The sequence below is a fragment of the Sapajus apella genome, unplaced genomic scaffold (genome assembly GCF_009761245.1).
Source record: "Sapajus apella isolate SASKATOON/1434 unplaced genomic scaffold, GSC_monkey_1.0 scaffold6, whole genome shotgun sequence".
In the NCBI taxonomy this organism is placed as follows: domain Eukaryota; kingdom Metazoa; phylum Chordata; class Mammalia; order Primates; family Cebidae; genus Sapajus; species Sapajus apella.
In genome coordinates, this window is record NW_022436946.1 from 33,656,895 (window position 1) to 33,674,225 (window position 17,331).

General features: G+C 38.6%; 1 protein-coding gene across 1 annotated transcript in view; it reads left to right on the forward strand.

Moving 5' to 3' along the window:
• FRK (fyn related Src family tyrosine kinase) overlaps positions 1-17,331 on the forward strand; it is a 162,805-nt gene that overhangs the window by 6,040 nt on the left and 139,434 nt on the right. The window lies entirely within an intron of this gene.

A 17,331-nucleotide genomic window follows, 5' to 3' on the forward strand; every position in this document is an offset into this window, starting at 1 on the left:
CCAGAATGCATCTGCAATGTTAGCTAGCCTTGAGAAAGTGAACTACGATAATACGTAAGAAGAAACCTTGATGTTAGGAAGGTACTATTTTAGCTGAAAATGACATAGCACATGTCACATACTTTGTAGAGTACAATTATATGCATGTACATATGCAACAAAATAGAAATTTTATTTGGTGAGATTATGACATTTGTTTTCACCTTCCTTGTCCTTAAGAAATCAGAGGAAATGTTTTTGTGGTAAGAGAATGTTCTTAGGTCAGGCTTCTCTTCTTCCAGGGTTAGCTTGTTTTATAGTTCTTGTTCTATACCACTGTGCACTGAGATACTGAGTTCTCATGTCTGTTTTTTTTTTTAATTATTACTATTTGCACAAAATTTATAATTTCTCAAAATTACTGCATCTTTCTCATGTATGGCTTGCTCTAAAAGCAGAGCCTGTGACCAGGACTTGGCAGCAGGTGGTATATTAGGAGATGATCCCAGAAATAAACAGTAAAGTAGTAGAGAGAGTGAGCTAGTAACAATACTGAAAAAAATATCAAGATCACTGTTGTAGGCAACAGTGGTTCAATTTTGCTGGCAAGTCCCATGAAACACAGAGGATTCTTCTTGGAATTGTACTGGAAGGAGGAGAGGCTGAGTGTTTACCCACTGGCTCCTGCTGTCATGATTGAGTGTTAGCCACCCACCAACTTTCAGGCCGTGCTTGTGCTCGGTCTCCTATGGCCTCAGAGAAGGCCCTTGGGCACAAAGGAGAAAGACCTTGCAGAGCTCTCTTGAGGTGGGTCATTGCTAGTGTGTCATGACTCTGTACTTAAATAAGAATGACCATGTATGAGCTGTGGTTGAAATCAAAAGTGGGCCAAAGGGATGTGAAACAGGGTACCAGTTCCATCTGCTACAGTGGCCATTCTTTTTTTTTGAGATGGAGTTTCACTTTGTTACCCTGCTGGAGTGCAATGGCACGATCTTGGCTCACTGCAACCTCTGACTCCCTGGTTCAAGTGATTCTCCTGCCTCAGCCTCCTGAGTAGGTGGGATTACAGGCATGTGCCACCACACCCAGCTAATTTTCATAATTTTAGTAGAGATGGGGTTTCACTATGTTTGCCAGGATGGTCTTGATCTCCTGATCTTGTGACCCAACTGCCTTGGCCTCTCAAAGTGCTGGGATTACAGGTGTGATCCACTGTGCTTGGCCCTGTGGCCATCCTTATAAAAGCGCATTCACTTCAGTATAGTCCACAAAATTTATCCCAATCTATAAGAATTATTCTGGAAATGGTGTCTCCATCTGTTGACCAGTCTGTCTCTAACCCCCTGTTCATTCTGTATCTTCTCTTCCTGTTCCATCTGCGGGCTATTCTGTATATTCTCTGCCCCAAGACAAAGTAATAAAACTCAGGGGAAACTACCATAAATGGTTTAGTCTAATGCTTTCAAACATGTTCATGTCATGACTCACATAGAAAATGGTAAAGTTTATTTAGCATGCTGGAACACACAGAAAAAGCTGGTCCAGGTAGTTGGGACAGCCTAGGCTTTGGGCTAACTCCAGGGCATAGAGAGCAGGGCTGATCAATATCATAGCATAAATACACCCTGGTATGTGTTGGGCACATTGGTTGAAATATTTTATTGAATCAACTTTTATTTTTTTCTTTTTAAATGGTATTAAACTTTTGGCTTCTCAGTTCAGTTTAGCAAATGTTTATTAAGAATGTACTGCATGCTAGGCACTATGATAGCTACCATACAAATGTGGACAAAGTAGTACCTTACCTAGAGGGGCTGAAGTTTAGAGAAAGAGATGGCATATAATCTGATAACTACAATAAAACACTGTATATAAAATAATGAGAAGGAGAGGTTAGTTTGGCAAGGTTTCTTTCATGCTTGTTGTGTGCTCTGCTCAAAATATTATTTTCCTCCTTAATTTCCTGATTTCCATCCCCATGCAGGATATCTCCCACATTACCTTCAGAAACTACATCAAGTTTTTTGTCTAGCTGCAGGAACCTTAAGTTATCTTTACATCTTTTTTTTTTTTGTATTATAACTTGTTTTCATGTTAGTCTTCTTTACCAGCTCTAAGTTATTTCAGACGGGGACTCTGTCTTGTTCATTTTTGTATCTCAGTGCATAGCATACAACCTGGCACATATTGTCCATTGAATGAATAAATGAATTCCCACGTATTCATTTTCATGTTTTCAGTTGTAAAGTTTTCAATGGCTGCAAAGAAGCTTTTACTCAGAAGCCGGAGGCACCCATATTTCACTGGAACTCTGAATCCCATGTCCTTAGTAATCCATTAATCGGGATCCACATTTCGCAGATTTAGAATATTTTAGTTGCTTGGAGCCAACTTCAGGCCGTGTTCTGACAACCATTAATTTTTAGTTCTGTCAAATACTAGTATAAGTGCATGAGCTAGTACTTTTAATTTGACCTTTGCTAGACCATTGCTCACACTAAGAACTCACGTGCAGCTTATAGAAATAATTACAGCATAAAGACAGCCTAAGCTAACATTTTAGGAAACTGAGAATGAACTTACCCAGCAGCATTTACTTTTAAATAGTACATCACGTAGAAAAATACTTATTTTAGGAACTTAGGTTTATAGATTTTATCATGCGATTCACAGCGTTCCCCTAGTTCCTATTAATAGATTGTATCTATATTGAGATACATACTGCCTAATAAATTCTCTTCATTGTGACTTTTGACTGTTGGAAAATAGTACTTTCCTTCCTCTGCAACTTATTTTTAAAACTGTATTTTAAAAAATGTCATTTGGACATACAAACAGTAATGAGAATGGTTGAATAAATGCTGCTTACAGCTTACAATGGAAGTGTCAATATATGCATAATTTATTGTTACTACTATTCTCTTCTGGAAATCAGCCAGGTAATTGTTATATAAACAAAAACATGTCCATTTTCTTTCTTCCTTTTCATCTCAAAGTCTGAGAGTACTCCAAGGAGAGTACTGTGCTACAGAGCCTGTGTTCATATGTGCCCTTCTCTATCCCATCTTTCTGTGGCATGCACACACACACACACACACACACACACAGCCTGTGCATGTGGTGATGGGGGAATTTGTCAGTGAGTAGAGAAATAGAAAACATTCTTGAGCTCCTTCTAATATGCCAGACATCGTATTAAGAACAGTAGATAATTACCTCACTCATTATAACAGCATGTAAGTAGGTAAATGCATACTCATTTTACAAATATAGTTCAAATTCGAATCTTTGTGACAAGAAGTTCAATACTTTTGCTTTCTTACTTGAAAGTTTTCTTTAGACTAAGTCATTTATGCATAATATATGTGTGTTACGAAACAACAAAAAAGAGACGCAAATGGATCCTTCCCTAACCCTACTTTCCATTCCAATCCTGTCCTCGACCCAAGGCAGAGAGCTTCTTTAAGCATAAAATAGATTTGCCTTCTGTTTTTTTCCTTCCAATGGCTTTTAGCCTCACTCAGAATCAAGTCTAAAGTCATCACGGTACAGCAAAGTGTACACTGTCAGATCTCTGTTACCCTTTCTCATCTCTTACTATATCTTTGCTCTCACTCTGCTACAATCAACTCAGCTTTCTTTCATTTCCTCAAATATGCAGTACAAGCTTCCCCTTCAGAGACTTGCAGTGGCTTATCACTCTTTCTTGAATGCACTTTTCCTAGATATCTATGTAACTTCTTTTTATTTTTGCTTAAATTATACCCTTTTGGGTGATAGATTAGATTTCAAATTTCCCACACACCATTTATCTTTCCTGTGCTCTCTCTTCATACTTAACCATCTTTTAATAGAGCATGTTATTGATTTATTATGTTTATTGTTTATTATTATTCTCGCTTCTCCCACTATCATGTAAATCTCCATGAGGACAGAAATTTTTGTCTTTTTTGTGTGTGTGCCTATGCCGAAGTTCCAGCCTCTAGAACAGCATATGACACATAATAGGGATTCAATTAAAACACTTGATAAATGTGTAGGTATTTTCAGTTTTCTCTAAATAATATTATTTGAACCATAGCAAGTGCTTAGTAAGTGTAACCATTATTATTATTGTTATCTTATATGTCTATAAAATAATTTTTTTTTGATTCAGAGTTTCGCTCTGTTGCCCAGGCTGGAGTGCAGTGGCATAGTCTTGGCTCACTGCAACCTTTGCCTCCCAGACTCAAGAGATTCTCCTGCCTCAGCCTCCCAAGTAGCTGGGATTACAGGCACCTGCCGCCATGCCTGACTAATTTTTGTATTTTTATTAGAGACAGGGTTTTCACCATGTTGACCAGGCTGGTCTCGAACTCCCGACCTCAGGTGATCTGCCTGCCTCAGCCTCCCAAAGTGCTGGGATTACAGATGTGTGCCACTGCACCAGGCCTATAGAATAATTTTTTACAAGTAGAATTATGGGATCAAACAGAATGCATATTATAAATATTGGCACATTGCTCTCCAAAGTGATGGTACTGATTTGCACCTTACAAAAAATTTTTGAAGATATTTGATATGCTTTGGCCGTGGCCCCACCCAAATCTCATTTTGAATTGTAGCTCCCATAATCCCCATATGTTGTGGGAGGCACCCAGTGGGAGGTAAATGAATCATGGCATTGGGTTTTTCCCGTGCTGTTCTTGTGACAGTGAATAAGTCTCATGAGATCTGATGGTTTTATAAAGGGCAGTTCCCCTGCACATGCTCTCTTGTCTGCCACCATGTAAGACATGCCTTTGCTCCTCCTTTGCCTTCCACCATGATTATGAGGCCTCCACAGCCATGCTAAACTGTGAGTCAACTAAACTTCTTTCCTTTATAAGCTATTCAGTCTTGGTTATGTCTTTATTAGCAGCATGAGAACAGACTAGTACAACATTTATTTTCTCACCATCCATATTAAAACGGATATTATCAATATTTATATTTTTTTGTCAATCAAGGGCAAACAATAGATCTCATTAGAGTGTTAATTTGCATTCCCCTCATTATTAAAGACTTTGAGCATATGCTATATGCCTGGAAGTCCTTCTATATTTCTTTGCCTATGAATTGTCTGTTTAGATCTCTTGGCCATTTTCTTACAGGTTATTTCTTTTTTTCTGTCATGTGTGAAAAGTTTTCATATAGTACAAATATTAATCTCTTGTCCGTTTTATAGACTGAAATTATTTTCAACTTTGCGTTGTAACTTTCCGTGTTGTATTATATAGATGTGGTATGTTATAGAAGTTTAACATTTTTGTGTAGGTAAATCTGCCACATGTTGAGTTCAAGCCTTCTGGGTTTCATACTTAAAAAGGCCTTTTCTCTACCTAGATTTAAAAAATGTTTTCTTATATTTCTTCTAATATTTTATGCTATCATTGCATTATACTTTTTATCTAACTTGAATACTTACACTATAAAAAAGTACATATCCATATTTATTACTATTTTTAATGGATAGTCAATTGGCTCAATACACTTTATTTAATAGGTCTTCTTTTCCTCATTGATTACATTTTAGTTATTAATTTTGAGCTGAGGTAGGGTAAAGGTAACATAGGAGACCATTTTCATAATCTTAGGAAAGGAAGAGTTTTTATGGCCAGGCTTGGTGGCTCACACCTGTAATCCTAGCACTTTGGAAGGCCAAGGCAGGATAATTTCTTGAACTCAGGAATTTGAGATCAGCCTGGGCAACATAATTAGACCCTGTCTCAACAAAAAAATTAAAAAATTAGATGTGTGGTGGCATGTGTCAGTAGTCCTAGCTGCTCAGAGGGCTGCAATGGCAGGATCACTTTAGCCCAGAAGGTCAAGATTCCAGTGAGCCATGTCCATACCACTGCACTCTAGCTTGGGTGACAGAGCAAGATCCTGTCTCAAAAAAAAAAAAAAAGATTTATTAAACAATATAATAAATATTACCCTTAAAAGAAAAACATTTAAAAATGTATCTAAAATGAAATTAAGTTTTCTTTCTATTAAAAGACGCAACTGAGATAGTGAGTAAGTGAGCCTCAAAGAAGAAATATGTATTTTCAACATATATAACTGATAAAGAGCTCTCATTAAGAAGGCACTCCTAAAAATTAAAAAGAATGTATAGAACCCCAATGCAGAAATAGGCAAAAGACCTGAATTGACACTTCACAGAAGAAGGCATATAAATAGAATACAAATAAGATGCCCAATATCATTGGAAACCAGAAAAATGAAGATTAAGATCTTCAGGGAAATATTACTATAATCAATCAGATTGGCAAAAATTAAAAGTCTGATAGTACAAGTCAGGTGAAGATATGGAGCAACAGGAACTTTTGTGAATAATCTCTTTGGTAATATCTAGTGAAGAAGCCCATAATCTTCTACTCAAGAATTTCACCACTGGAGAGAGAAATGTGCATATTGCACACCAGAAGATGTGTGCATGTAGATATATGGCATTGTTCAAAATGGCCTCACACTACAAACAACCCAAAAGTGCATCCCAGCAGAATACACAGTTGTGGAATATCCACACAAAGTTACAATACACAGCAATGAAAAGGAATGGACTTTTGATATGTCACAAACTAGATGAATCTTTTTTTTTTTTGAGACAGAGTTTTTCTGTTGTTGCCCAGGCTGGAGTACAGTGGCAGTCTCTGCTCACTGCAACCTCCGCCTCCCAGGTTTAAATGATTCTCCTGCCTCAGCCTCTCAAGTATCTGGGATTACAGGTGGCTGCCCCCGTACCTGGCTAATTTTTGTATTTTTAATAGAGATGGGGTTTTGCCATATTGGCCAGGCTGGTCTGGAACTCCTGACCTTGTGATCCACCCACCTTGGCCTCCCAAAGTGCTGGGATTACAGGCATGAGCCACCATGCGTGGCCACATACTAGATGAATCGTAATGTCGTGATGCTAAGCAAAAGGGGCCAGAGATAACAGAACAGTAACTGTATGAACAAAAATATGGGCAAAATTAAACTATGGTTTTAGGGATGGTTAATTATTTTGTGAAACTATAAAGAAATGAAAGGAAGTTGAATTCTGTAAATTCACTGGCACTGGGAGAGAGTAGATGGGGCTATGATGCAGACAGTCCTGCAGGGGGCTTTTAGTGTGTCAATAATGTTCTGTTTCTTTACTGCATCTGTTGACAACTTGCTAAGCTGTATGTTTAAGTGTTTGTGCTCTTCTGTATGTTGGCTCTATCTCACAATTTTGAAAATTTAATAAAACAAGGTATCTACTTCACATGGGGTGTTTTGAGAAGTAAAACAACTAACACTAAGCTTGGCCCCATTAAAAAAAAAAAAGAAAAAAAAAAACCCTTAACATATATTAGCTATTAGGAGTCTATGTGTCTATCCTAAGGTCTTTAGGGACCTCAGATATGTAATAACTGGACACCAGGCTGGTTAGACTCATTTTCCCAGATTGGTCAAGAGACATTAGAAGCAAAAGAGGACTGTTCCCAGGAGAATGTTCTATTGTCTAGTAATAAAAAACAATCTAGATGAATCTGTTTTTTTTTTTTTTGACGGTGTTTTGCTGTTGTTGCCCAGGCTGGAGTACAGTGGCAATCCCTGCTCACCACAACCTCCACCTCCGAGGTTCAAGTGATTCTCCTGCCTCAGCCTCCCAAGTAGCAATAAACTCCCAAGTTTATTGTCCTAGTAGTAAAAAACAATATTATCCAACAAGCTAAACACCCCTAGTAAATCCTCCCATGTTCATAACTGCTGTCCAGGAGATGGGACACTACTCCTGAGACAAGAAGCCATTTTGCTCATTTTCACTTTTAAATGTTTGTTTGTTTATTTTTGAGATGGAGTTTTGCTCTTGTTACCCAGGCTGGAGTGGAATGGTACGATCTTGGCTCACTGCAACCTCCGCCTTCTGGGTTCAAGTGATTCTTCTGCCTCAGTCTCCCGAACTGAGTAGCTGGGATTACAGGCACCCACTATCATGCCTGGCTAATTTTTGTATTTTTAATAGAGATGGGATTTCCATATTGGCCAGGTAGGTCTTGAACTCTGACCTCACGTGATCTGCCTGCCTTGGCCTCCTAAAGTACTGGGATTACAGGCATGAGCCACTGTGCCCAAACAATTTTCAGATGTTTAGACTGTCTTATAAGATACACCAACGTCCAGTTGCATAACTACTGTATAGTATTTGTTGATCTGGCAGGTTTCGAACAAATAAAAGAGTCTGGTCCTAGACATGGTGACATCGAGATCTATAGTAAAGCAAAGGAGATTCCCCATTTTCTCTGAAAGAAACACAGCTTTCTCCAGTACCTAGCCTAGTCCCTGGAATTTAGGAAATATTCAAAAAACTTTTCAATGAGTAAGGTAATGTACACATGAATATGTAATCAAGAAAGAAGTTAAGGGTGATTATAGTTTAAATAAATAAGAGGAGAGAGGCTATATTTTAGAGAAAGATCATACTGAATTAGCATTGTACGTGTATCTACAAGGATCAAATTACAAATTGGAATGAGTTGGATGGGGAGCTATAGGGTTTAAAGTCCACTTGACCTGAGGAGCAGCTGAAGTCAACTGTAATCTTTGTGAAAGTAAAAAGCAACCCTGGGCCCTTCAAGGTGGGGAAGGGCTGGTGTCCTAGGGTGCATTTTCACAGGCACAGCTAAGCCCTGAGGGGAATATTCCTTCCCATAACAGCATAAGGAATGAAGGCGTCGGCATTGGTTGCATTGTGGACTAATTCCTGCTTGGTCCCTTGATGTATGACCTCAGTAAATTTCTGTTTTTTTATAAAGGTGACCGAAAATAACTACATTACATGTAAAAACATGTAAAATGGAGTGTGTAATACACCTCTATTTCTGTATGAATTACTTTATTAATCCAAATGTGGTAAGAACTTAACAACTTTTTGATTTTCATTTCTTTCCATCTTTGGATGGTCAATCTGATATATGAATACTTCAGAATTATCCTTGAGTAACTGAAAATGTTTATTAATTGGGAGGTGGATTTCTCAAGAGAATGCAGATATAGTACAATAAAAATAACCTGAGACTTGGCCAAGATGGCCGTGAGAAGGCAACACTGGAATGCAGTTCCCAGTGAATGAGACATAGAGGGCTAGAGGACTTCGTGATCCAAGGTGCCGGGTTCATTTCAGTGGGACTGATAGGGCACTGAAAATAGCCCAGGGAAGAAGCCGCAGGGTGAGAGCCGCCCAGGGGGGCAAATCAAGAGATGGAGGCAAAACGTGCAGCTGGCTCAGAGAATCATGAGACTTCACCCACTCGGTGCTCTGATTCGGATCCTGTGATTACCTCATCCCTCCAACAAGCCACAGTCCACAAGAGCCCTGCCAGACTGTGGGGCGCTGTGGGTTGTCGATGCAAATCTGAGCAGCGGCTCCCGTTGGGCATGGCAAATGGTTGCATGGACCTGGGTGGAAGTTTGAACTAATGCCAGTGGGACAGACTGTCCCACAGAGGGGGCAGTCGAAAGCAGGGAAACAGACCATAAGGCCTGGCAGGCCCCACATCCACTGAACTCAAACTGAAGCCCTGACTAGAGAGCTTGGCAGCAAACACACCAGCTTGACCCCAACCAGGCAGATCCAGCTGGGGAAGGAGAGATGCCATTGGAAAGGCGGGGCCAATCACACCTGCAAACAAACTTCAGGGAAGGACCACCCACCCAACAATCTGACTGAACCGGAGAGAGCCCAGCAACGTCCTCTATAGGCCAAAAAAGATATAAGTCCAACCTCAACAGAAAAACGTCACTCAGAGACTCCTTCTGAAATCATCAACTTCAAAGATCAAAGGGAGATAAATCCACAAAGATGGGGAAAATAAAAACAGTGCCAAAAGGATGAAACCATCAAAGAACAGAATACCTCTTCTCCCAGGGATCACAATTCCTCACCATCAAGGGAACAAATAAAGACAGAGAATGAATTTGATGAATTAACAGAAGGAGACTTCAGAAGGTGGATAATAACAAACTTCTCTGAGTTAAAAGACCATGTTCTAATCCAATGCAAAGAAACCAAGAACCTTGAAAAAAGATTAGACGAAATGCTAACTAGAATAACCAGCTTAGAGAAGAATATAAATGACTTGATGGAGCTGAAAAACACAGCACAAGAACTTTGCAAGGCACACACAAGTTTCAACAGCCAAAAAGGATATAAGAGATAGAAGATCAAATTAATGAAATAAAATGAGAAGGCAAGAAAAGAGAAAAAAGAGTGAAAAAAATGAACAAAGCCTCCAAGAACTATGGTATTATGTGAAAAGACCTAATCCACGCTTGATTGGCATACCTGAATTTGATGGGGAGAATGAATCCAAGTTGGAAAACACTCTTCAAGATATTATCCAAGAGAACTTCCCCATCCTAACAAGGCAGGCCAACATTCAAATCCAGGAAATACAGAGAACACCACAAAGATATACCTCAAGAAGAGCAACCCCAAGTCACATAATTGTCAGATTCACCAGGGTTGAAATGAAGGAAAAAATTTTAAGGGCAGCCAGGGAGAAAGGTTGAGTCACCCACAAAGGAAAGACCATCAGACTCACAGTGGATCTCTTGGCAGAAACCCTACAAGCTAGAAGGGAGTGGGGGGCCTTAAAGAAAAGAACTTTCAACACAGAATTTCATATCCAGCCAAACTAAGCTTCATAAGTGAAGGAGAAATAAAATCCTTTACATAGAAGCAATTGCTGAGAGATGTCATCGGTACAAGACCTGCCTTACAAGAGCTATTGAAGGAAGTACTAAATGAAACAGAACAACCAATACCAGCCACGGCAAAAATGTACCAAATAGTAAAGAACACTGATGCAATGAAGAAGCTATATTAACTAATGGGCAAAACAACCAGCCAGTAAGAAAATGGAAGGATCAAATTCAAACGTAACAATATTAGTGTTGAATGTAAATGGCCTAGATGCCCCAATCAAAAGACACAGACAGGCAAACTGGATAAGAAGTCAAGACTCGTTTGTGTGCTGTTTTCAGGAGACCCATCTCACATGCAAAGACTCACACAGACTCAAAATAAAGGGATGGAAGAAGATTTACCAAGCAAATGGAGAGCAAAAAACAGCAGGGGTTGCAATCCTAGCCTCTGATAAAGTGGACTTTAAAGCAACCAAGATCAAAAGAGACAAAGAAAGGCATCACAGAATGTTAAAAGGATCAATGCAACAAGAAGAGCTAACTATCCTAAATATATATGCACCCAATGCAGGAACACCCAGATAGATAAAGCAAGCCCTTAACAACCTACAAAGAGTAACAACCTACAAAGAGACTTAGACTCCTGCGCAATAATAGTGGGAGACTTTAACACTCCACTGAGAATATTGGACAGATCAATGTGACAGAAAGGATATCCAGGACTTGAACTCAGATCTGGACCAAGCAGACCTAATAAACATTTACAGAACACCCCACCCCCAATACACAGAATACACATTATTCTCAGCACCACATCACACTTACTCTAAAATTGACCACATAATTGGAAGTAAATCACTCTTCAGCAAATGCAAATGAATGGAAATCATAATAAACAGTCTCTCAGACCACAGCACAATCAAATTAGAACTCAGGATTAAGAAAAGAACTCAGAACTGCACAATCACATTAAAACTGAACAACTTGCTCCTGAATGATGAATGGATAAACAATGAAATGAAGGCAGAAATAAAAATGTTCTTCAAAACCAACGAGAATGAAGACAAAATGTACCAGATCCCATAGGACACATTTAAAGCAGTGTCTAGAGGGAAATTTATAGCAATAAATGCCCACATGAGAAACAAGGAAAGATTGAAAATCAAACCCTGTAATCAAAATTGAAAGAGCTAGAGGAGCAAGATCAAAAAAACTCAAAAGCAAGCAGAAGACAAGAAATAACCAAGATCAGAGGAGAACTGAAGGAGATAGAGACACAAAAAAACCCTTCAAAAAATCAATAAATCCAGGAGCTGGTTTTTGAAAAGATCAACAAAATAGACCACTAGTTAGCCTAATAAAAAAGAAAAGAGAGAACAATTGAATAGATGCAATAAAAAATGATAAAGGGGAGATCACCACAGATTCCTTGGATATACAAACTACCACCAGTGATCACTTCCAACAACTCTATGCACATAAACCAGTAAATCTGGAAGAAATGGATAATTCCTGGACAATTGCACACTCCCCAAGACTAAGCCAAGAAGTAGTTGAAACCCTGAATAGACCAATAACAAGGGCTGAAGTTGAGGCAGCAATTAAGAGCCTACCAACCAAAAAAAGTTCAGGTCCAGGTGGGTTCACAGCCGAATTCTACCAGACATACAAAGAGGAGCTGGTACCATTCCTGTTGAAACTATTCCAAACAATACAAAAAGAAGGAATTCTCCCTAACTCTTTCTATGAGACCAACATCATCCTGATATCAAAATCTGGCAGAGACACAACTAAAAAAGAAAACTACAGGCCAATATCCATGATGAACAATAATGCAAAAATCTTCAATAAAATGCTGGGAAACTGATTCCCACAGCACATCAAAAAGCTTATCTACCACGATCAAGTAGGCTTCATCCCGGGGATGCAAGACTGGTTCAACATCTGCAAATCTATGAATGTAATTCACCACATAAACAGAAACAAAGACAAAAACCACATGATTATCTCAATAGATGCAGAGAAGGCCTTTGACAAATTCAACAGCCCTTTATGCTAAAATCTCTCAGTAAACTAGGTATTGATAGAATGTATGTCAAAACAATAAAAGCTATTTATGAGAAACCCACAGCCAATATCATACTGAATGGGCAAAAACTAGAAGCATTCCCTTTAAAAACTGGCACTAGACAAGGATGCCGTTTCTCACCACTCCTATTCTGTATAGGATTGGAAGTTCTAGCCAGAGCAATTAGGCAGGAAAAAGAAATAAGGACATTTGATTAGGAAAAGAAGAAGTCAAATTGCAGATGACATGATCGTATATTTACAAGACCCCATCATCTCGGCCCAAAACTTCCTTAAGCTGATAAGCAACTTCAGCAAAGTCTCAGGATACAAAATCGATGTGCAGAAATCGCAAGCATTCCTATACGCCAATAACCTACAAACAGACAGCTAAATCATGAGCGAACTCCTATTTACAATTGCTACAAAGAGAATAAAATACCTAGAAATACAACTAACATAGGATGTAAAAGATCTCATCAAGGATAACTACAAACCACTTATCAAGGAAATAAGAGAGGACACAAACAGATGGAAAAAATTCCATCCTCATGGTTAGGAAGAATCAATATTGTGAAAATGCCCATACTACCCAAAGTAATTTATAGATTCAGTGCTATCCAATGGCCTCCTTCACAGAACTTGAAAAAACCACTTTAAACTTCATAAGAGAGCCTGTATAGCCAAGACAATCCTAAGCAAAAAGAACAAAGCTGGAGGCATCATGCTACCTGACTTCAAACTATACTACAAGGCTACAGTAATCAAAACAGCATGGTACTGGTACCAAAACAGACATATAGACCAATGGAACAGAGCAGAGGCCTTGGAAGCAATGCCACACATCTACAACCATCTGATCTTTGACAAACTGGATAAAAACAATTAATGGGGAAAGGATTCCCTGTTTAATAAATGGTGTTGGGAAAACTGGCTAGCTATATGCAGGAAGCTGAAACTGGACCCCTTCCTTACACCATATACAAAAATTAACTCCAGATGGATTAAAGATTTAAACATAAGAACTAACACCATAAAAACCCTAGAAGAAAACCTAGGCAACACCATTCAGGACATAGGCACAGGCAAGGACTTCATGACTAAAACACCAAAAGCATTGGCAACAAAAGCCAAAATAGACAAATGGGATCTGATTAAACTTCAGTTTCTGCACAGCAGAAGAAACAATCATTAGAGTGTACCGGCAACCAACAGAATGGGAAAAAATTTTTGCAATCTACCCATCTTACAAAGGGCTAATATCTAGAATCTACAAAGAACTAAAGTAGATTTACAAGAAAAAAACCAAACCCATTCAAAAGTGGGTGAAGGATATGAACAGACATTTTTCAAAAGAACACATTATGTGACCAACAAACATATGAAAAAATGCTCATCATCATTGGTCATTAGAGAAATGCAAATCAAAACCACATTGAGAAACCATCTTATGCCATTTTTTAATGGCAATCATTAAAAAATCTGGAGACAGCAGATACTGGAGAGGATGTGGAGAAACAGGAACACTTTTACACTGTTGGTGGGAGTGTAAATTAGTTCAACCATTATGGAAGACAGTGTGGCAATTCCTCAAGGATCTAGAAATAGAAATTCCATTTGACCCAGCAATCCATTACTAGGTATATACCCAAAGGATTATAAATCATTCTGTTATAAAGACACATGCACATGTATGTTCATTGTGGTGGTGTTTACGATAGCAAAGACCTGGAACCAACCCAAATGCCCATTGATGATCGACTGGACAGGGAAAATGTGGCACATATACACCATGGAATACTATGCAGCCATAAAAAACGATGAGTTCGTGTTCCTTTGTAGAGACATGGATGAACCTAGAAACCATCATTCTCAGCAAACTTACACAAGAACAGAAAACCAAACACTGCTTGTTTTCACTCATAGGTGGGTGACGAACAGTGAGAACACTTGGGCACAGGGAAGGGAACAACACTGTCAGGGCTAGGTGGGTGGGGGTGGAAAGGAGGGGAGGGACAGTGAGGGGGCAGGTGGGGAGGATGGGAAGGGATAACACAGGGGGAGAAATGCTTGATGTAGGCAGGGGGTGGGGTGGCGGGGAATGGTGACAGCAAACCACCATGGCATGTATGTACCTATGCAACACTCCTGCAGGATGCAGGATGTGCACATGTACCCCAGAGCCCAAATACAATAAAAAAAAGAATGAATTTTTATTAAATATCCAATAAATAACAAGTTTAACTCATAAAAACAGAGGTGAATCTATCCAAAGCTGATGACAAGATCAGCTATCCATGGAAAGTCTGGACATGTATAAAATACAAGCCTAAATACTTCCACAAAAACTCTAGTAGATTAATATTATCAAAGACAGCTATTTCCCATGAAAGAAAAGCTCTTGATGATAGTTTGAGAGCTCTGGCTGAGAGAAATCTCAGTAACCTAAAAAGAGAGATGAAATCAGACAAAATGTATTATGGAAGAAGTTAAACATTCCAAAAGGCATACTTACGTCTCTGATGTTGGAAATGAGGTATTTGGTAGGGCCTGGGAGAACCACCAGGAAACCACCACTCTGGTTGGCCAGATCCTCAAGGAAAAAGGAATGTCTGGTTGTGATGGCACAGGAAGCCAGGTCCAGCATCCCACGTGAACCAGATGCCAACCTCCTGGGGTAAGGACTCTAAGGCAGGATTCCTTCATCAGACCACCTTCATCCTCTACAAGGGCACGCCAAAGCACTTCCTGGGGCTCTCTGAACTGGCGGACACTTGAGACCTTTAGATTCAACCTTCCCCCTTGAATTGAATGAGGAGTTACTGGCATCTGGTCTCCCACCTCTACCTCGTTGTCTCATCACAGTTTAGATGTTACCAAGAACTCTCAGAAGGCATTTCCTTAAAAGAACCCTCTTCCCTTCCTCTGTTCTTGAAAGCAAGGGTAAGCCTTCCTAGGGATTCTCTCTCCACTGAGGAACTTCCCTGCCATAGCACATCCTCTATGGACAACAAGAGTTGTTTACACCAAGCTGTGGATTTAGTCTTCCCTCTATACAACCTGAAAAAAGTGAGCCACCTTCCAAGTTCATTCTGCTTTAAGAAGCCTCCTTCTGAAGGTCTAGAGCCACAGCAAGAGGCTTTTCCCCCACGAGATGAAAATAATTTTATGTGTTCTCTATTAGTTATATTGCCATGACATTATTATACAGTAGATCAAATGGAAGCTTGATATAATTCTCAGTATAATGTTTTATAATCAGAGTATTTAAATGTGAATGTCATAGGTTAATTGTGTCCATTTAATTCTACAGACATACCTTGGAGACATTGCAGGTTAAGTTGCAGATCACCACAGTAAAGTAAAAATTACATTAAAGTGAGTCACACAAATTTCTCGGTTTTCCAGTGTACAAAAGAGTTATGTTTACACGATACTGTAGTCTAGTAAGTGTGAAATAGCATTATGTCTAATAAAAACTGTACAAGCCTTAATTAAAAACACTTTATTATTAAAAAAAAAACCCTGTAACATTATCACCCTTCTTTCCTTGACCTGGTAAACATCTTTCTCGGACAAGTTCAGATTCAAACTGATAGCAAAATGAAAGGCATTTTATTGTTACTATTACTATTTTAACTTAGAGAATCAGTGCATAGGTCACTCATGGGACAACAGAAGTATAAACACCGCCTGGGTCTGCAAGATCATTTGTGCAGCCCACATTAGTCTCTGCACCACATTAGTCAAAGAAAAACAAGTGAGAATTGATCTGAAATGTGTGACCCGTGAGCAGTTAAGCTCACTTTTTAGCTTTCATCCTCAAAATAAATGCAACAAAGATGTTAGACATGTCAGTGCCCAACCAAAAATGATTCAGCATGGTGTTTGTAAGCTATTTCATACCCTTTGCTTCCTTATCATTGCTGTAGTTTTACAAAGGCTGAAATGGATGAAAAAAATAATAATATCTCATTTGTTATAAAAAGATAGCAAAAATCTAATGATGGAATCATTTTTAAAATCCAGGTAATGACACAATAGTTGAAATTAAAATATGTGAAGCACAAAAGGAAGTGTGGTTCAATAGAACAGAATGCTTTTAAATAATTTAAAGAAAATAAATCATTTTGAACTCCACTGTTTAGTATTTATATATTTGCATACATAAATTAGACATATAATGTTGCATATATATGGCATCCATCATACTGTAAGAAAAAAAGAATAATTTCCTTTAAATAATTTCAGAAAAATCTTTTGTTATCTGGCAATCATCATATAAACTTTTGATGAGAGTATCTATAACAGAAACAGATATACAAGACACTTAGAAAATGGGTATATATGAATGAAGGGACTCCATTTAAAACACTTAAAACAAGAAGAGCACTAAGAAAGCAATAATGAAGATGAGAAACTCTGTTGCAGAAGCAATTTCCAGGAAGGAGTCAATGTCAAGGAATCAATGTTAAGTGAAGAGTTGATATATGCCAAAATTTTACATTTATTATCTCATTAAATTTTTGCATTCCACAGTCTACAGGGCCCTGCAGATCTCATCCCTCTATCTTTCATTGTCAC